At 38.1% G+C, this 21,127-nt stretch overlaps 1 long non-coding RNA gene across 4 annotated transcripts in view; it reads left to right on the top strand.

Annotated features, from left to right (window-relative positions):
• LOC128110723 (uncharacterized) overlaps window positions 1-21,127 on the top strand; it is a 125,025-nt gene that overhangs the window by 82,438 nt on the left and 21,460 nt on the right. Inside the window, exon 6 of one of the 4 annotated variants that reach the window (XR_008218300.1) lies at window positions 3,042-3,196. The exons of the other annotated variants lie outside the window; for them this stretch is intronic. This is a non-coding gene — a long non-coding RNA (uncharacterized LOC128110723). Of the gene's footprint in view, window positions 1-3,041; window positions 3,197-21,127 lie in introns of those variants that run through there. 4 annotated transcript variants of the gene reach the window in all.

Below are 21,127 nucleotides of genomic sequence, written 5' to 3'. Positions count from 1 at the left end.
AGAATGTTCACATTTTATGTCTGAGCAAAATACCAAAATACCAAAACTTAGTGGTTGTCTCAATTTTCAAATCAACTGTCTTGTTTTAAGTGTGTGTGCCCAGATAATCCATAGTTTACTTCATAATGGTCCCAAAGTGCAAAGAGTAGTGAATGCTGGCAATTTGGATCTGCCAAAGAGAAAATGAAAAGTGCTTTTTGTTTAAACGTGAAAGATGAAGGGTCTTAATTTAATAAAGCAAGAAAATGTATGTTGAGGTCACTAAACTGGCAGTAAGAAGAAATCTTCTTCCTGTGAAGCTGGAAAGAAAGAAAAATAAATTCATGCTGGTTTTGTTGTTCTGATTCCAAATGCAAACCTTATGTTGTTACGATGTGATAAGTGCTTAGATCCGATGAAAAAGGCATTAAGTTTGTGTGAATTATAAGAACAGAAGCCATGTGCTGATTGACAGCAATGTGTTGTGTCAGAAAGCGAACATATATGAAAACTTCAGCACCAGAATCCTCTGAAATGTGTGATGCTGAGCCCTTTACTGCTAGTAAAGGATGGTGTCAAGATTCAGAAAGAATAGGGTTCAGCACCGCACATTTTTTCATGTCATGGATATAACATACCCTGAAGGTGGACCTGTATATTGTGTCTTGTGCTATTATCTGTCTGTTTAAACCTAAGATGCAGAGGTTTTAAAGGCTAAACTAGGTTAGAGCGAGTGAAAAATGTCACACTTCTTACCCAGTGTTGTGTATTATCTCTGAAATGAATTATGAAGACTTCCAAGGAGATGATTTTGATCTTAGATGTGACATTAAAATAGATCCTGAAATAAGCTTGCACTTCCAGCTAGTCTGACCAGGCTCATTGCTCCAGGGATTCACTATCTCTGCCCTTTTTCTACTTAAAAAAAATTTTCTAAACTAAATTTAAATGTTTATTTTAGTTTACTATATTAATCATATATATTAGTAGGTTTTATTGTGACATTTTCGAACAAGTACATAATGTGTCTGAATCATACTCCCCACTTTACTGTCTTTTGTTTCCCTACCAGAGCCTTTATTCCACACTTCTTCCCAAATAACCTTCCTTCTCCCTTCTACAGAGTTCTTTGTGTGTGTGTGTGTGTGTGTGTGTGTGTGTGTGTGTGTGTGTGTGTGTGTGTGTGTGTATGTGTGACTAATGAATTTCATTAAGTAGTAAGAGGGGGTGTTTACAGGAATTTAGGCACCTTATAAGTAATTACACCATATAAAAGAACATCTTTCCCACACCATCAGCCACTAACTGTGTTAAATCCTTAGGGAAAGATAGTGCCCAATTAGACCCTCCCCATTCTGTGCCAAGGCACTGACAGACCCAATATTGTACAGGTCTTATACAGGTAATCACAGTTACTATGAGTTTAAGAATGTGACAGTTATGTCATCCCCGAAGGCAGCATTCTATACCTCTCCACCAACATTCCTCTAGCTCTGTCTTACATTATTTCCGTCTTTTCATCCATGGTATTGCTGAGCATTAAATGGAGTAGTAGAGATGTTTTCTTCCTTCCTTCCTTTCTTCCTTCCTTCCTCCCTCCCTCCCTATCTCCCTCCCTCCCTTCCTCCCTCCCTCCCTCCCTCCCTTCCTTCCTTCCTTCCTTCCATTCTTTTGTTCTTTCTTTCTTGTTTTGTTTGTTTATGATTTATTTATTTTTATTTTATGAGCATTGATTTTCTTTTTGCCTGCATGGATGTCTGTGTTAGGGTGTCAGAGCCTCTGGGACTGGAGTTACAGACAGTTGTAAGATGCCATGTGGGTGCTGGGAATTGAACATGGGTCCTCTGGGAGCACGCCAATGTCCTCAATCACTGAGCCATCTCTCCAGCCCTAGTGTTCTCTTTCTTGCTGAGCACTCATCATTTATTCTTAGTGCTTTGACCAGTTATGAGTCTCTGCAGTTTCTATTGCCAACTGCAAATACAATCTTCTCTGACCAAGGTTGACAGCAACACTATTATGTGGGAATAAACATAGTTGTTCAGAAGGTAATTTGATGAACACATAAACAACAGCTGTCCCACTGGGGCCTATAACCTCTCCAGTCATGGGCTGTTACTGATTGGGTTGACAGTACAGGACGTGAATTCTTCTTACAGTGCAAGCATCAAACCAAGTCAGGGAACCATTGTTTACCACCATAACAGAGTTGCCACTATTGTGTCAGTGGACACATCCTGCCTGACCAAGTTAGTATTTTTTCATAAAGGATCCACAGCTGGTTAAGATTATGCAGGAAAAGCAGCCTGCCCAGTGCCTACTAACAAGCTGATGACTAGCCAGCAGGGAGGGTAGGGTGATTCTGGGACAGTTCCAGCTTGATTTCTCTATATCCTATAACCAAGGCATTCGATATCTTGGGGTTTTGCTACCTAGTTTTGGTGGACTATAGATTGTAGTATCATATTGTTTGGGTGGCCTCAGAGAATTCTCTGACTAACTCATAGGGAAGTAATCTACCACCAGCGCTGGGTTTTTCATTTAATAACCTATGGCTTCTGGGAGCAACAAAGCTTATTTATTATTATTATATTATGTTTTTTGGTAGTGAATATACATGCCACTTACTGTGGGAGACCCGCTCCCACTTTTTACCCCAGGGTACTCTTGAGGAGTGAGGGATAAGAGATTTAGATAGAAATATAGACGGGAGAGAAACAGATAGAAACACAGGATAGCCTTGGGAGGGCCTGGATCCTTATCTACCAGCCCAGAACTTTATTCAAAAGGCTTTTTATGACAATGCCAAGGGGTGGAGCATAAGACCCCCCCTTTGCTAGATACAGCAAAATGTAGACCCTTCCAAACACCTGGTACCCAGGCTCATGGTTCAATCACACTCTTATGCAGCCCTGCTGGTAAAGCAAGCTCAGATCTCACTAGGAAACCTCTGTGGGCTCCCACAACTTACCAAATTTCTTCCGTAGCCTTACATTTTATTTGCTTATGTTTAATTATTATTATAGTTCATTAAATTAAACATTGGCCCCTTGATTTTATAGATGGAAAAGTCATCCAGCATGCAATATTCTAGTGGTAAACCAAGGATTCAAGACAAAAATATATTCTTCTCATTCCAGTAAGTTGTGTCTCATCACAAAAGGAAAACCAAATGGGAAATAAATTTTGAAGAATTTTCTTGTGCATAGAGAAAGGACTCTGTGAGGTTTTTGTTTGTTTGTTTGTTTGTTTTTTAAGACAGTAAAATAGAAAGCACTGATCCTACTAAAAGGAGCCTAGAATTTAATATGAGAAATAAAATGTTGGAGACCATAAGCACTGACAGGGTAAATGGCCAGTTATACCATGACCATGCATATGTCAGAGTGGTGTTGGTTGTACAAATCCTTGTAGAGTATTAGGCTATTATTAATCAGGAAATATTTGCTTTGAAGAATCAAATTGTGAAAGACACATAGGTTTGAAGGAAGACACAGAGAGCTAAAAGAATTAGGTTATGGGTTTAATTCAAGAAAATAAATAAGGGCAACTAGGCTAGTAGAATAATTTTATACATTAAAGGAACATAAGGGAAATGGGTAAAAAATGAACTGGGGCTGGAGAGATGGCTCAGCGATTAAGAGCACTGGCTGTTCTTCCAGAGGTCCTGAGTTCAATTCCCAGCAACCACATGGTGGCTCACAACCATCTGTAATGAGATCTGGTGCCCTCTTCTGGCCTGCAAGCATGCAGGCAGGCAGAACACTGTATACATAATAAATAAATAAATAAATAAATAAATAAATAAATAAATAAATAAATAAATAAATAAATAAATAAAAATGAACTAATTGGTTGGAAAAAATAAATACTTAAAAACAGTAAAATATTTGGAACTACTGTTAACAAAAGAACTGTGAAACATATAATCTACAAAGTGTAAGTACTGATAAAAAGAATTTTAAAAGAACCTAAATAAAAAGAATTATAGCCCATCCTCATGAATCAGTGCAGAAACTGGATGAAGTAAAACTACTCTCAAAGTTGAGCTACAAACTCAACAGTATTTTTCTGAAAATTCTTGCTGTTTCTTTGAAGAAAACCACAGGCTAATTTTTGAAGTTGCTTCTTCAGAGGTTTATCACTGAAGATGTCCTTCACCTCCTTCACTAGAGGTTGATTTACTTCTTTAAAGCTATTGTAAATGGGAGTGTCCATGATATCTTTCTCTGTACATTTATTGTTGATATACAGATAAACTATTAATTTGTAAAAGTTAATTCTGTATCCTGCCACATAGTCAAATGTGTTCATCATTTCTGGAAGTTTTGTGGTAGAATTTTGGGATATCTAGCAAATTATATCATTTCATCTGCAAATAGGGATAATTTGATTTCTTTCCCCATTTGTATCCCTTTCCAAATTTCCTTTTCTTGTCCATTCCTTCACCTAGGACTTTAGGCAGAATATTGAAAAGGAGTAGGGATAATGGACATCCTTGTCTCATTCCTGACTTAAGTGGAATTGCTTCGAGCTATTCTCAGTTTAGGTTGATGTTGGCTATGGATTTCACATACACAGCTTTTATTGTGTTGGGGTATATTCCCTCTAATGTGACATTCACTCAAATGTTTAGCATGAAGGGATGTTGGATTTTTGTCAAAGGTTTTTTTTTTCTTTTTCTTAGTCTATTGAGATGGTCATTTGATTTTTGTCTTTAAGTCCATTTATGTGGTTCATTACTTTTGTGGACTTCTGTATGTTGAAACATCCTTGTATTTCCAGGGTAAAGCCAACTTGTTTGTGGCGGATAATCTTTTTTTTATGTATGCCTGTATTCTGTTTTCAAGTATTTTATTATTTTTTGAGTATATGTTCATCAGGGATATTGGACTACAGTTTTCTTCCTTCCTCCCTCCCTTCCTTCCTTCCTTCCTTCCTTCCTTCCTTCCTTCCTCCCTCCCTCCCTCCCTCCCTTCCTTCCTTCCTTCCTTCCTTCCTCCTTTCCTTCCTTCCTTCCTTCCTTCCTTCCTTCCTTCCTCCCTCCCTCTCTCTCTGTCTCTCTGTCTCTCTCTCTGTCTCTCTCTCTCTTTCTTTTGTTTAAGAAGGACTGGCTATTGACCATCTTTGAAAGCCTAGTAAAAGTCTGCTGTGAACCCATCTGGCACTAGACTTTTTCTAGCTGGAAAAACTTTTACTACCATTTCAGTCTTCTCATTTATTATGGCTCTGTTTCAGTTGCTGAGTTCTTGGTTAATTTTGATTCAGAAATTCACCCATTTCTTTTAGATTTGCTAGCTTAATGGAGTAAAGTTTTTTAAAGTATTCCCTTACAATATCCTGAATTTCTCTAGGATCTGTTGTAATGTTTACCTGTTCACAAGCACAGATTGGTGGAGCCTCTTAAAGCTTCCTCTTTATTCCATTACCGTGGCAGCTAAATTTCACTTTGAGCTTTGGAAAGGATGAACAACCAAAGTTGATCAACTGCCAAAGTGTTTTAGCACATGCTTGAAGGTGTCCTATGGCAAGGACCTCTTACATTGAACTCTGTTATTGAAACCACTGATTCTTTACTGGGAATGCTTTTAAATTATGTGCTTGTTTTTAGTTCCATGGGAAATTCAGGATAATTCTATTATTAGGGTATTGTGGTTGAATGAGAATGGTACCCATACACTGAATGATTAGTCACCAGTTAGTTGAACTGTGGGAAGGATTAGAAGATATGGCCTTATGGGAGGAGGAGTGTCACTGAGAGTGCAAAACCCCACACGGAGTATCTCTGTCTGTCTGCTGCCTGTGAAGAAGGATGCAAAGCTCTCAGCTACTGCTCCAGGTCCATGCCTGTATGTTTCCTTCCATGTTAGCAAGCCCCTATATAAATGTGTTCTTTATAAGGGTTGCTTTGGTCATGGTGTCTCTTCACAGGAATAGGACAGTGACTGAGACATAGGGTAAGAGGGGAACAGTGATAATAGATGTTTTGTGATATGTGTTAGCTTTGCACAGTGGGGCTCACAAAGCAAGACTCTCAAATATTCCATCAATATTCAGGTGGGGGAAACATTTACAATTATTTGAGAGTCTGGAAAATAATTTTACATATCGTATTGAAGTTTCTTCCCTCACACTTACAGATATTGAGACATTGTGAATCAAAACTATTAGAGTGAAAGGAATAGTGCATTGAGTTTCCTGAATATTGTCCAGCATTTATAAAACAACAACAACAACATTGTCAAAACAATGACACTTTTGAGCATTGAGTCACCAACATGAAATATCAGTATTAGTCAGATAATATAGCTGCCACAGGTAAATATAGAATGATGGAAACTTAAAGCTCTCTTTCATAGACTTGGATTTAAGTACTGTTTAATGAAAGTAAGATGCAGACATCTCAGTAAATCTTATTAGTAAAGACTATTTTTTGATCTCACTGTTAAGTGTATTTAATTGTCTTTTTGACTAGCAATGAAAAGATAATTCATTTATGTTCATATGCAAATAATTAATGTATGTCTGGGTTATCTGCTCTTCCTACCGTTTCATAGATCTTCCTTCTTCCACAGTATAATTGTGATTTTTTTTTGTGTGTGTGTGTGGTTTTGCTCACTTTCACAGTACATCCTTGATCCCTGTAACTTACCAATGTATATGGTTTTCTAGGTCTTTCTAAGAGCCAGAAACTGGTTGTGAGTCTCAGTGTGTGGAGGAATTTCAAGGCAGGAGATATGTTTTCAGAGCTACTTTGTCACTATCCCATCATAACATTGAGAATTATTTTGACATTGCTCTTATAAATAAGGCCTAGCTCATTTGTGCTAATATCATACTTCACATTTATTTCTAAAGTCTATAATTTGTCTTGGCATGTTATCTGTATTTCAATTAAGATTATTTCCCTTTTTTCTTATAGACAAATAAGTCTAATTTGTTTCTTTAGCAACCACTTAAATTTTGACTCTTGTGTCTTCCTGAATTTCTTGTAGTAAAATTCTTCTGATATTAGTGCTCCTAATCCAAATGTAGTCATTATATGTAGGTCTGTGTCATCTACTTTTCTGGGATAGCTCTGCTGGAGTGAAATACATTTTATCTTGCTACCAAGATACATTTGATAAAGAAATACATTTTATCTTGCTACCAATTAAATTTTGTTAATTTCAGTAACAGAGTTGTCTGAATCACTGTGTAGTCAAGGCTCCATTTTACTACTTAATATCAGCTAATGAAATGAATAAAGTGCACACATTCTTGTGTCCTATGCAAGCTTTCGTTCTCCTCCACCTTGGAGTTCAGAGTAGCCTCTGAGGTCTAACTTAGATGAATAATAGTGTCTGCCCTTTTCTCCTACATAACAAATTTCAGTTCCCTTTTCCTTTTCTTATTTGGGTTGGTTTTAACATCAGCAACAGGGTCCCTTAAATACTGTCTCTACAATGGTTATAAAATCAGTCTCTCTAATATTATCCTGAAGTTTCATGTGATTGGTTTCAATCTCTTGAGATTCAATAATTTCTTTTTTTTTTCTTTAAAAGATTTTTTTCCCATTTTACATGCCAACCACAGTTCCCCCTCCCTCCCCTCCTCCAGCTTACCCCTTACCTTCACCCCACTCCATCCCCCATCCACTCTTCAGAGAGGGTAAGGCCCCCCCATGGGGAGTCAAAAAAGTCTGGCATATCAAGTTAAGGCAGGACCAAAACCCTGCCTCCCCCCACACACATGGAGGCTGAACAAGGTATCCCTCCAAAGGGAATGGGCTCAAAAAAGCCAGCTCATGCACTAGGGACAAATCCTGGTCCCACTCAATGCCAGTGGCCCCACAAACTGCCCAAGCCACACAACTGTCACCCACATCCAGAGGGCCTACCTAGTTCAGTCCCATGTAGGTTCCTCAGCTGTAGGTCCAGAGTCAGTGAGCTCCAACTAGCTTGGGTCAGCTGTCTCTGTGGGTTTTCCCATCATGATCTTGACCCCTTTGCTCATATAATCCCTCCTCCCTTCTTTGACTGGACTCCTGGAGCTCCACCCAGTGCTTAGCTGTGGATCTTTGTATCTGCTTCCATCAATTACTAGATGAAGGTTTTATGATGACAATGAGGGTAATCATCATTCTGATTATAGAGGAAGGCCAGTTCAGGAACCCTCTCCACTATTGCTTTGAGTCTTAGCTGGGGTCATCCTTGTGGGTTCCTGGGAATTTCCTTAGCACTAGGTTTCTCCCTCGCATCACCGTCCCTGACTTCAAGCTCTACAATAGGGCTATAGAAATAAAAACAGCTTGGTATTGGCATAAAAACAGACATGTGGGTCAATGGAATTCTGACATTAATCCACACACCCATGGACACCTGAGTTTTGACAAAGAAGTCAAAAATGTACAATGTAAAAAAGAAAGCATCTTCAACAAATGGTGCTGGCATAACTGGATGACAGTATGTAGAAGATTGCAAATAGATCCATATCTATCACCCTGCACAAAACTCAAGTCCAAGTGGATCAAAGTCCTCAACATAAATCCAATAATTTCTTTTTTAAATTTAATTTTTATGTGTATGAGTGTTTTACCTGCATGTATGTCTGTGTACCATGTGCATGTGGAGAGGTCAGGGGGCGTGAGAGCCCTTGGAATTGGAGTTACAGACAGTTGTAAGCTGCCATATGGTGCTGGGAATTAAATCTGATTTTTCTGGAGGAGCAATCCATAGTCTCTTAACTACTGAGCCATCTCCCCAGCTCCAAGTGTTAATTATGTCTTCAATTGATGTTTTCACCTCTGTTTCTCCTCCAAATGTTGTCCGTGGAAACCAGGGTAACCAACCCCTGAAGCACAGGTGTGATGACATGCCCATTTCAATCAAAGGCATACAACAACTACGAACACCTCTTACTAGTTGCAAATTTATTTACTGAATTAAGTACTGCTTCCTTCTAAAGATGACATTTTTCTTGGTGTTATTTCTTAATGGTTTGTACACAGGCTTTGCTCATGGTTTGCAGATCCCTTGACTTTAAATCTCCACACTTTTGTTTAAGCATATGTGCCTTCCTTCAAATGCACACTTGATTGTTATTTTCCTTTGAATGTTTGCATGTGCCTTTGCATGATTTATCACCTTCATTTGAGTTCTGGAATCTCGTGTGTGTGTATGTGTGTGTGTGTGTTGGGGGGGGGTGGGTTTGAATGAATTTTTTTATTCTAAGTTCCTTAATGGAGCAACATGGCTTATAATTAAATAATAATGGAATTTATCCATTTATTTAGTAGTGGAGAATAAAATTAAGGGTCCTATGCATATTAGGCAAGTGCGTCATCACTGAGCTAAATCCCAGTCTCTTGGCATAGAATTAAGAAACTTTATCACTACTGGCTAGATTTCATAGAGCCAGGAAGTGCTGTGCACATGACCAGGGGATAAACATAACTATTGGTTTCACCCAGCTGTGAACCCTGCAAACTACAATAACGACTGACCTGGCAAGACATGTCCACTGGTGATTAGTGGCACAAACAACATGGGGGTAACCAACAACTTTGTGATTGTATTAAAAACCCACTTCACAAAATAAAACCCATACCTGGTGTCATTAGGCCAAGAACCTGTGGCCAGATAGGTCATATGCTCTAGGGGAGAACCGGCTACAGTTATCCTGCTAAATGAACATAATACTAAACAGATTCCTAATGACTAATTGCTATACCCATCTATTAAGGCGTCTTAAAGAATAAGAGAGAGAGAGAGAAAATAATAGAGCTAGTTTTGTGACTTAGTGAAAGTCTCTTAAAACCATATACCTCAATCTCCTACTTTATAAAATGAAGATAATAATAGTACTGAGTCTCCTTTCAAAAATTCTAATAGTTTGATCTTTGTGCCTTAATGATGCTATGTAGACAATTCCATCTTAGTTTAAGAAAGTCCCAGTGGGAATAACTAATTTATCTGCTAGTATACTCTTCATACACAAACCCACCAATTCAGAGCCCACATTCCAGATACTTCTTCCATCAGACTCTTACATTCAGTGACAGTATTTTCCTATCCTAATCATCCTAGATTCAAACAACTCGGGATAGCTACTACAGACTGTGGGCTTTCCCAAATCATTAAATTACAATAAAGACTCTTAACCACATTTTCCTCTATTCACTTTGCCTTTACTTATAAAAATAAGCCTGATGTTTCTCTGTGTGGTCCTCGTCTCTCTTTGAGAACTGTGAGTAACAAACTATCTCTCTAGTGGCAGCAGTATCTGTATCTCTTGTCTTCACTTCCTGAATCATAAAGTATACATTTTGAAAGCTAAGGTGTATTGGGCAAATGGATCAAAGCCTAGATCAAAGACTGGCTGTCCTTGTTTGCTGTCTGTTGCTGTGATTGAACAGCAGGAACAAAGGCAGCATGGGAGGAAAGGATTAATTTGTTTTATGTCTCTGTATCACAGTCTGTCACAAAGGGAAGTCAGAGCAGGAGCTGAAAGCAAGAACCTGGAGGAAGGAGCGGGGACTCTGGTTTATTGGTTTGTACTCCATGCTTCTTCAGTCTGCTTTCCTATAAAGTCCAGGACTACTGCTCAGAGGCAGAGCTACTCAGAATGGGTTGGACTTTCCTATATTAATCATTGATTAAAAAAAAAAATGCCCCTCATATTTGCCTACAGATCAGTCTTTATGGAGGCATTTTCTCAGTTGGTGTTTCCTCTTCCCAGGTGACTCCTGCTTGTATCAAGTTGACAAAACCTAGCCAGCACAATGGCATGCCATAGGGCTCTGTTAGGCTTAGCGGTTCCTGGAGGGTAAGACCAGATGAAGCACCTCCGTGTCCTCCCACACTGTTTTTCAATACATTTTCAACTAATAGGAAAATTCAGCATTTCAAATAATTGCTATCTTCTCTAAGAAGGCTTCTTTGATGAAGAGCAGAAGGAAATTCATAACTAGATTAAAAATAGAATAACCACAAGGAAAGGAAGATAATTACTTCAAGAAAATATTGGCACTACAATTTGGAGAGACTTTAACAGACAGAAAGCAATGGAATTAAATAAAATTAAAATTGCAGATGTAGATCATACTAAATAAAATACACACGAGGTAATTGGAACTAACGATGCAGGGTTTGTGGGGTGTGAGAAAGGAACATTCAGGAGAAGCTCAAGGTGTGGACAAGTCAAAGTCACAGCTGTGGTCCCCACAGACCTTCTGCTCCAGGTGTTCAGGTGTGAGTTGCCCATCTGCAGAGTGGTCCCGGTGCAAAGGGAAAGAAAGAGCTGTGCTTTGCAGTGGATGTACTTTAGAGGAGACCCGTGTGAAACGATTTCATTTTCACTACATGAATTTTCACTTACGAAAATGAGACTTATGCCAAAACTATGAATTTGATCAAGACTAAATGTATGTCTTTTCTACCAAAGAACAGAACGTTGTCACAGCGGAGAAAATAAATACAAGTGGCAACATTCTGCGTCAGTAGGACACCTAGGGTTCACTAATAAGCTGAAGGCATTATTATTTTTTTTTAATCTTTTGAGTTATATAGCACTAAGGAAACAGAACTCTTGAAGAATGTTGACAGGATTTCACCTGTGCAAAGACACCTGCCACAGCAAGGGAGAAGAACAAATTAGAAACTTCCAGGTTAAAAAAATGCAAGATGATTTTATGGGCAAATATCACATCTTTCTCACCAACAGTGAGAATTTTTTTCTCACAGTTCCAGAAGAGAGTGCAGAGCTAAACTCGACCAAAATGTTCTTATTTAAACACACACACACACACACACACACACACACACACACACACGAGTCTTCAGGCCTAGAGAAGCACATGTTTCAGTTTTAATTTTTTAGGAAGTATGACAAAAACAAAAAAGGAACAGATGTTATATCTCCAAGCAGTGGCATCTTTGACACATCTCATAGTTTTGTGAAACCTGCTCAATTTAATTTCTAACTTTTTATACAATACAGAAAGAAAGAACAAGATGTTTGGTTTTTATAATCCGTTCCATTGTTAGTTAAGCATGTACACATTTTCTACCACACCACAAGCAAATTCTTGCTCTTAGGCTTCCTCAATCTATAATCAAAGGGTCGTTGGAATGCAGTCACTCATTTTATTTAATTTAACTGTGTAGCATAATTATTATTTACAGATTGTGAAGAAATATCTAAAGAAAACCATGCCAGTAGTAAGAGTATTATGGTATGGTATAAATATATTATTTTGTCACCTCTGCAACCCTTTAGGCAAAATTACTGTTTATTTGCAAAAACAAATTTATGAATCACAAAAAGAAACTACACACAGAAAATTTGAGTCCTTTACCTGGTACAACAACTCAGTGCTGTAGTCAACAGCTCTGTTCTTCATTTATTAAGAGCTAACCTACAATGATAAAATTATTAGACAAAGTAACGAGGCTCCATCAATCTGTCTTTAGTTTTATAAAACCCAGATTTACTCTGTCAGCCTTGTCAATGCTACTGAATATTAATGGGAATAAAGTTAATTGCTGGGTGGGAAAAGGTCTTACTCAAAGAGAAAAGGAAGCACCTTGCAGAAATCTGTCATTTTTGACAAGCCATAATTTATTTCTACTTAGAGATGTGTACCGACAGGTTTCAAATCTCACTCTATATCAAATTCTAATTATTTTCATTTGGAATGTTGTTGGATCCCAAGTCTCTGGCCACTTTCGGCATTTGCAGATGAATTGTATCCTAGGAAATGGCTTCCACATCCTGAGTAGAAGAGGTTTTGTCCAGAACCTGAGAAGGGATGACTTTCTGTAACTTCTCTAGAACAGACAGATATACCTACCGTATCTCAATAGCCAGAGAGGAAAACAATGGCATTCAGAGTGAGAGAGGATTATATATGAACCCAATAGCTAGGTAGCACGTTAACATGTTAGTTAAACAATTTTATTTAAAGAAAATGAATAATGACTGTCACAAGCTTTATCCTGATTAGATTGTCAATGGATTGGAAACGTAACACCCAGTTGTGTTAAGAATTTTAAAGAGTTTCTGTAAATTTTAGTCTTTGTAAATTTTAAGTAATCCACATATATTTTTGTTTTATTTCTTTTAAAATGTAATGCCAGGAGAACTCAGCAAATAAATTGACCTTGAAAGCAAGCGCTGGTGGGTTTATAAGGGTCTAAAGACCAGACTGAGATAATTTGGTAAGATTAAACATGATTTGTTTCCCTTTCATATATTCTAGTCCTTCTGTTTTAATGAAAATTTGAATGTATCATGCAACTTTATCTGTCAGACTTTGAGTAACATATCAAGGTTTGTTGTGGCTTTTTCACAAGTAGTGAGAAAAGAATTAAAAAAAAAGAATGATGTTTAAGAGGAAGTGAAGTTTCTTACGAGGATCAACACATGATTTTGTTTTTAGAAATAAGTATTTTTGTGGCCTAATGTTGCTGATGCTTTAATGCATGCAGCCCACCCCCGCAACCCCCCTGGTGTTGTCCTTTCTTCAGCACCTATGCATAATAACTTTGTAGGAGCCCGCTCCTTTCCTTTTACCTGAATGTGAGTGCTGTGTGTGACTGCCTGGTAGATTGGGTGGCGTTTGTGTTGTGGTTCTTAGTCATCCCAATTTTTCTCCACCACCTCCCAGTCACAATGGGGAAAATGAAAAGCAGCTGCTAACAGCCTCACTACAGTTCTGTAATTACTTTCCTGGGCTGGCATTATATGATTTGACAATGGCCTGGGGATGTAACAAATAAGAAAAACCTTGTCATTCAATTTAAAAGGCTTCCTACTAGGGCAACACACTCCCCACTTCATCAGAATGACAGTACTCAACTCTGACACAGTCAGCATGTTCAGTGCTGAGCGATGTAACTGCAGCCAGGTGGTGCCAAGCACAAAGAGCCACCTCACTTTCCTATTGACACCGCTTTTGAAAGGTGAATCATAACAGGCCAGAGATTCACATCTCAAGCCCCAAAGGCACAAACCTTCTCAGTTCAAAAAGAATGCTAGTATATTGCATGTTTAGTTAAAGAAATTGCTTCAGAAATGGTAATTCCACTTTATCAAAGATTTCAAGTTTCTTTGAAACCAAATATGTACCATTTTCATAATTTTGCATAATTGGGTTTCATCCTACCTTCCCAAGATGACAATATTAGGAATAGGCACTATTGGTATAACTAGAAGATGTCATAACAATCTAGTGTAATCAATAAATTCAAACTAAAAGGCTTCAGTCCTCATCAACCTATACTTCGTGATTCAGAGACCCACCATATTTCCTCCCAGTGTTCCCTAAATTTCCTTTGTGTTAGCTCAAGAGGGGATGGGGGAGAAAATAAAAATCACAAGGGAGATTAAAGGAATCAACCTAGGAAGTACAATACATCATTTCCACCCACATTCTTCTGTTCAGAACATCTCTGATGGATTAATTACAATACAAAGGGCTCTGAAACTAGGTCTAGCAGTGTGCCAAAGGAGCGTTACTCTTTGCTATATTGTCTGTCTCTAAACACTGGTTCTCAACCTGTGGGTCATGACCCCTTAGTGAGTCCAATGACCCTTTCACAGGGGTCACATATCAGATATCCTGCATATCAGATATTTATATTATGATTCATAGCAGTAGCAAAATTACAGTCATGAAGTAGCAATGAAATAATTTTATGGTTGGTGGATCACCACAACATGAGGAATTATATTAAAGGTTGCAGCATTAGGAAGGTTGAGAACCACTGCTCTAGAGGGTGAGCATACTTCCAATGGTAGAATTACTAGAGAAAAGCAGAAAATAAATATTATTTCCTTTCAGAAGCTGATGGTCGAGTTTTAAAGGCTAAATAAAGTATTCAAGCGTCTTAGTGATCAAAATATATCAGTTGAAAAATGGATGGAAATTTCTGTGGTGAGTCTTGCATTCATGGTTCATAAATAAAACAGTAAGCAAATTATATTACATAAATAATATGTAATGCATAAACAATGGTAAGTACAAAATGATGAGTACTTGGAAGGAGTTTTGGTGATTGTTAAAATAAGCCTTGTGAAAAGGGTAATTCGATTTGTAGGGGTGAAACATTAGAACTATAACCAGAACAGGACTTTATGCAGAAAGAAGGGCCATTGCAAGAGACTGAAGACATGGGCAAATTTGGCATGTTTGATGAATGGGAAAAAGCCAATGTGACTAGTGTGGAATGAGTGCTGGAGAACACAGGGTATGATAAGGTCCAAGATGTCATGGGTCCTTTCTTATAGCATCTTAGTGGCCCCTATAAAGACCATTAATTATACATAAATTAGGAAACCATTGGAGGATTTTGAGATGATAAGAGATGTTGTATGACTCAGGTTCTTGAAATTGTAGTCTGGCTGATATGATGAAAATGGAATGTGGGAAAATGTAGTAAACACAGGCCAATTAGAAGATACTACAATAACAATCCAAGTAAGAGATGATAGTGGATTTCTGGGGATTTATCTGCCAGTACAGATAGAGAAAGTGGTTGGATTCTAATTACATTGAAACTTCTTTATATTTTGAATAACAAACTTTTGTGGTTTGGATGTGGGATGTGGACTAAAAGGGGAAGTTGATGCAGGCAGTGTTTGACATAGATATCTAAACTAACAAGGTTGCCATCAGAGATGGAAATGACTACAAAAGAAGCAGGTTTGTTGGCAGGCTGATTTTAGCTTCTAATATATCTGCAAGATGTGTTATATTCTCAAGCAGATATTGAAATAGTCAATGAGACCCAAGAGCACAGAGGCAAGTATGGTGATATTTCATTTGTGCTGAAATGTGATTTTATTTGTATGTTAATAAATAAAGTTGCCTGGAGATCAGAGGTAAAAGCGAGCCATTAAGCAGAAATCCGGGTGGTAGCACATGCCCTTAATCCGATCACATGGCAGGCACAGTCTCTGTGTGTTCAAGGACACAGCCAAGTGTGGTGACACCAACCATAGAGACCAGGAGGTCTGTATAGACAGGCAGTGACGAGGAAGTCATGTGGCTGGGCTTAGAGCCAATGAGAAGGCAGAACAGAAAAGCAATAAAAAGACAAGTCACACAGGGAGAAAAACTCTGGGGAAGTGACAGCAGTCAGGTGGTAAGATAAGATGGTCCTATCTCTTTCCTAGTGCTCTGACCTCTTGGGCTTTTAACTCTGTATTTGGCTCTGTGTTTCTTATTTAATAAGACTGTTTAGAAATTCATCTACAGGCAAGGGATAGATCAATGTTGTAAATTGTGAATTATCATATACATGGCGTTTAAGGCCAAGAGAATGACATACCAAAGCAGTATGTACAGAAAGAAAAATTCAGTGCTAGAACTGAGCTCTCAAAAACACAGATATTAATTGGCAGGAAAAGAATTAACATCAGTGGAGACTAGAAGGAGTAAATACTGAAGTAAAGAAATAAATTCAGGGAAATAAAATGTCATAGAAGTCAAAGTACAATAAGGAAACCAGAGTAGCCAACTGTGCCAGGTGCTGTTGATGGGTCAAAGATGGTGACTCAGCATTGACTGTTGAATTTAACAATGTGAATTCTATCGGTTACCATGAAAGGAACATGTTAAGTGGAGCCATGGTCGTGAAATCTAGAATGGAGTGGATACCAGGGGATGGAGAAAGCAAGCAGACAAGAGAGGTTTGCTATAATGGAAACAACGTGTGTTTGCAGTATCTAGCACATTAATTGGAATGATGTTAATTTTTAAATTTATGCCCAAACTAACACTGTGATCTTTACATGTGTTAAAGGGCATGATACATTTTAGGTTAAAACAACAACAACAAAGTAAACTAATTGTAAAGAAGCAGAGGCCCTGAACAGTAGAAGGGGCACCATCTTGAGTGCAGTTAAGAATAGGCTCTTGGTAAGAGCACATATGATACAGTAATAGTTAATAGTCTAAAAATATGAGAGAAAAATGTAAAAATTCACAGTAAAAAAGAAGCAGTGAAAGTATTAAACAATGAAAAGTGAAATCCTTCAACATTGCTCAAGAGCGGTGGAGAAGATGCCGACACTATGGAGTTTTAGAAGAGATATTTCCAATATGCATAAATTCTATAGGCTACTTTACAGAAGGCAATTTTGGAAGAGATTTTTAATGTCACCATAAATATTCATAACTTGGGTCTCATGAATTCCATTCCCACGATTCTCCTTATGCTTCTATTGATCATATCCTCTATTCTATTTGAACTACTTCCTACTTACACTGTTGGAGCCTTAAATGTATGCCTGAGGAAAAACTACTAAGATGTAAACCCTTGTTAGCGGTGAACGTGATCTTACTTGGAAATATAGGCTTCTTAGATGTGTGTATAATGCCATATTGTATCAGACAGCCCTTCAGTGCAATGAGTGTCATCTTACAAGGAGAAGAGGTGCATAAAAGCACACAAAGAGAGAACAGTCATGGGAAGACTGCGGCGGAAATTGAAATGGTGAATGCCAAATCTTGCTGACAATCATTGGTAACTCAAAAGAGACAAAGGCTTCTTTTGTAAAATTATCTGTCAAAAAAATTAGGATTCAAAACAAAGTAGGGGAGAGAACCTAAACTATGGAAATTTGAAAACAAAATATAATATTTGCTATCCAAATATTATCAAGAGCAAATTCCATAAACATTCTGTATATATGAATCTGCCTCAGAAGGGGAAAACTATAGCTTTAGAGAAACTCATTTTAGAATAAATTATAGATGTTAATTATTGTTCTTATTCTCACTCTATGACTCTTCCTAAGAAAACTCCCTCTATATATATATTCCTTCATGAAGGCAGACTAGAGACAATCATATGTCCCTTAATATTTCCAATCCACAGACCACAGATAATTGAAAAAATGCATGCTTCAGATCTTTCCTTTTGAGAGCTGAAAAGTAAGCTCTAAGCATCTGTTGAGGTGGAGGACCTGCAGTGTCTGTAGACAGATCAAAGTGAATGTCAATCCAAGACTGTCACATTTTGTAGGATCAGAAAGATCATGGACCAGAAAGGAAGCTGACTTACAGAGGAAAATAGGTGATTGAATAAGATGAGCTACCAGAAACTCAGATTTGCAATGGGAGCCTTCATTAAAGCCAAGTAGGCAGTATTAGTCATAATATTTCAGATTTTAGCTCATATTCTTATGGTTAGTTTTTCCCCCCAATTTTTGGACTCATGTAAGACTACTCTATTCTAAAATTGCATCCTCTTTGTGTCTGCTTCAACTAGAACAATTATCAATTCTTGAAGAAAATAAGCATGCAGGTTTTTTGTTTTGTTTTGTTTCTGTTTCTGTTTTGTTTTGATTGTAGAAGACATTTTTCTGGAAGAGGACATGGAATCAAATTAAAACCACATTGAGATGAAGATGTATGCCTAACTTTGAACACTAATAGTAATCTTTTTTTGTCTCGAAAATCTCTAAAATCATTAGACTTTTGTTTCAGTCCATTTTGTATTTTATCTACCATTTCTGCCATGAACCACAGCTACCAGACTCTCACAGCATGATGGTACTTTTCACCACAGGCATTACTTTTTTCCTCTGTTTACTTGAGAGATGTCTAGCCCCACTTTCTGTACCTCCTTAACCAGACACTGCAGGTAACAGTTTCTCCCATACCTCAAACTGACAGAAAAGAAGTCACAGTAGAATATAAAATACATGACTGAGAGGTAATACTCTAGAACAAGGATGGGTCGAAAGTACAGAATCTTATTTTCAAGATCTAACAACGAAATAGACAGTTATCTAAGAAAATGCCTAAGCATTTTAGGGATCCAGAAACATATATAAACAGTTATGTACTTAGGAAAAGCTGCTAGAACTTTGGGCAGAAGTAGTGTGGAGTGGCCTTCTTGCACAAGCCTGGACTGAGTCAGTCCATCACTCCTGTTCCACAACCATGGCTAGCACAGTAGGTAGAAAAAGATAGGCTTGCCTGTGAAAGCCATCAGCTTTTCTGCCAGGGTTCAGGAAGATTAGCTTGGAGCTGAAAACAAAAGCAAGTGTCTAGTAGTGTTTTCAATAAAAGCAAAATTCTTTAGAAGTGGTTGAGGAAATTGGCCATTTTCCTAGCTCAGACTGAAGTCCTGATTGGGATCAGAGGAAGACTGATAAAGTGTTAGGACTTCAACTGGGAGATGCTGAAAGTGAGGGACCAGTAGAGGAATGCATTTGTACATATCCTTGATGTATTGGGGACTGCATGTACTCAGAATGACCCAAGGATGCTAAGAAGAAAATGAAAATGACATGAAAGCTATCTTAGCTTTGAATGTCCTCTTCCAGTCACATGTATGTCTATAAGTAAAAGGTCAATTTTACAGGTCAAGGTGTTTAGTACAATCTTTGATCAGTCATGGGCTGATTATTAAACCATGCAGGTGACCATGGAAAAGCCAAAATTATTAAAACATCTTACATGATACATTAGTGGTGGCTTATAACACAAGGGCTGGAGTCATGCAGTGTAGGTCCAACCAAGTAACAGAAGATGAAAACAAGGCAGTAGAGAGAAACTCTTAACCCGAGCACTTAGAAAAATCAGAGTCCAGAGGTGCTATAATGCAGCCTCTAAAGTTTTTAAACAAAGTAGAGAACATGGAAAGAAATGAAAATGCAACTTAGATTCTATGAGAAAAAAAAATAGATCCTGACTTGGAATACATTTGCATTTTGGTATAATCAGATAAAGAATTTGGTATAGTCCCTGCAAAAATGTTCAATGCTTGAAGGAAATCATGGGCATATAATGTAAATGGTATAAAATTAAGATTGACAGTCTCCATAAAGAAAAAGAAACAAATGGGAATTTTAAACTTGAAAAGAACAACAACTAAAATGAAAATTTACCATCATCACTTATGGTGATATTTTATTTGTGCTTAAATGTGGTTTTATTTGTATGTTAATAAATAGAGTTGCCTGGGGATCAGAGCTAAAAGCAAGCCATTTAGCAGAAGCCTGGCGGTTGTGGCACACACCCTTAATCCTATCACATGGCAGGCAGGGTCTCTGTGTGGTCAAGGGCACAGCCAAGTGGTGACCTGAGTCTTTAATCCCAGTACCAAGCATAGAGACCTGGAGATCTCTATAGACAGGCAGTGACAAGGAAATCATGTGGTTGGGTTTAGAGCCAATGAGAAGATAGAACAGAAAGACAATAAAAAGACAGGTCACGCAGGAGATGATCTCTCTCTCAGGGGAAGAGATGGCAGCAATTGGTAAGCTAAAGGTAGTCTTGGGCTTTGCTAGTGCTCTGATCTCTTAGGCTTTAATGCTGTATTTGGCTCTGTGTTTCTTATTTACTAAGACCGTTTAGAATTTCATATACAATCACTCAACAGCAGATTTCAAATTAAAGAATCAATAAGCATGATGACAGATCAAAGGTAAATATGTACTATTAAGAATTGAATCTTGAGGTCACCATGTCCTAGCCTTAAATTTGAGCAGAGACCCCTGTTCAGCCAGAGGTCAAACCAGCTGGCCAGCAGACAGAAACCAAGGTAGGCCCCCTGCAACATACAGACCTCCATCATTCTTTTAGTGCCCACCCACCCTACCCCCCAAACCCCTCACATCTTCATTGCCCTGTCCTAGCCCCCAACTCAGGCAGAAACCCCCCTGCTTGACTAGAGGCTATGCCAATAAACAGAAGTCCAGCCTCCAACTTTGGTGGAGAACCCTGCTTAATCAAAGGCCACACCAGCCAGAATACTAGAAACCAAGGAACAAAATACCCATCAAACAAAGAAAAGCTCAGAAATTGGCACCTAGGCCTATAATCACCCCAAACCCAGATGCTTAGACACCAGCATAAGAACACAATCAACAACACCCAGGGCAATATGTCACCACCAGAGCCCAGCTATCCTATGTCAGGAAGACGTGAACATTCCAACACAGGTGAAGCATTAGAGAAAGAACTTAAGACCAACTTTATGAAGAATGATGGAAGTCCTGAAAGAGGAAGTGAATAAATCCCTTAAATAAACTGAGGAAAACCAAATATTGGAGGAAATTAATAAATCCCTTAAAGAAACCCAAGAAAAAACAAACAGATGAAGGAAATGAATAAAGCTGTTCAAGACTTGAAAATGGAAATAAAAGCAAT

This window comes from Peromyscus californicus, unplaced genomic scaffold, assembly GCF_007827085.1.
Source record: "Peromyscus californicus insignis strain IS unplaced genomic scaffold, ASM782708v3 Scaffold_15__1_contigs__length_86483966, whole genome shotgun sequence".
Classification (NCBI taxonomy): Eukaryota; Metazoa; Chordata; class Mammalia; order Rodentia; family Cricetidae; genus Peromyscus; species Peromyscus californicus.
Note: the sequence above shows the minus strand (reverse complement) of the source record. Positions and strands in the feature narration are given on the sequence as shown.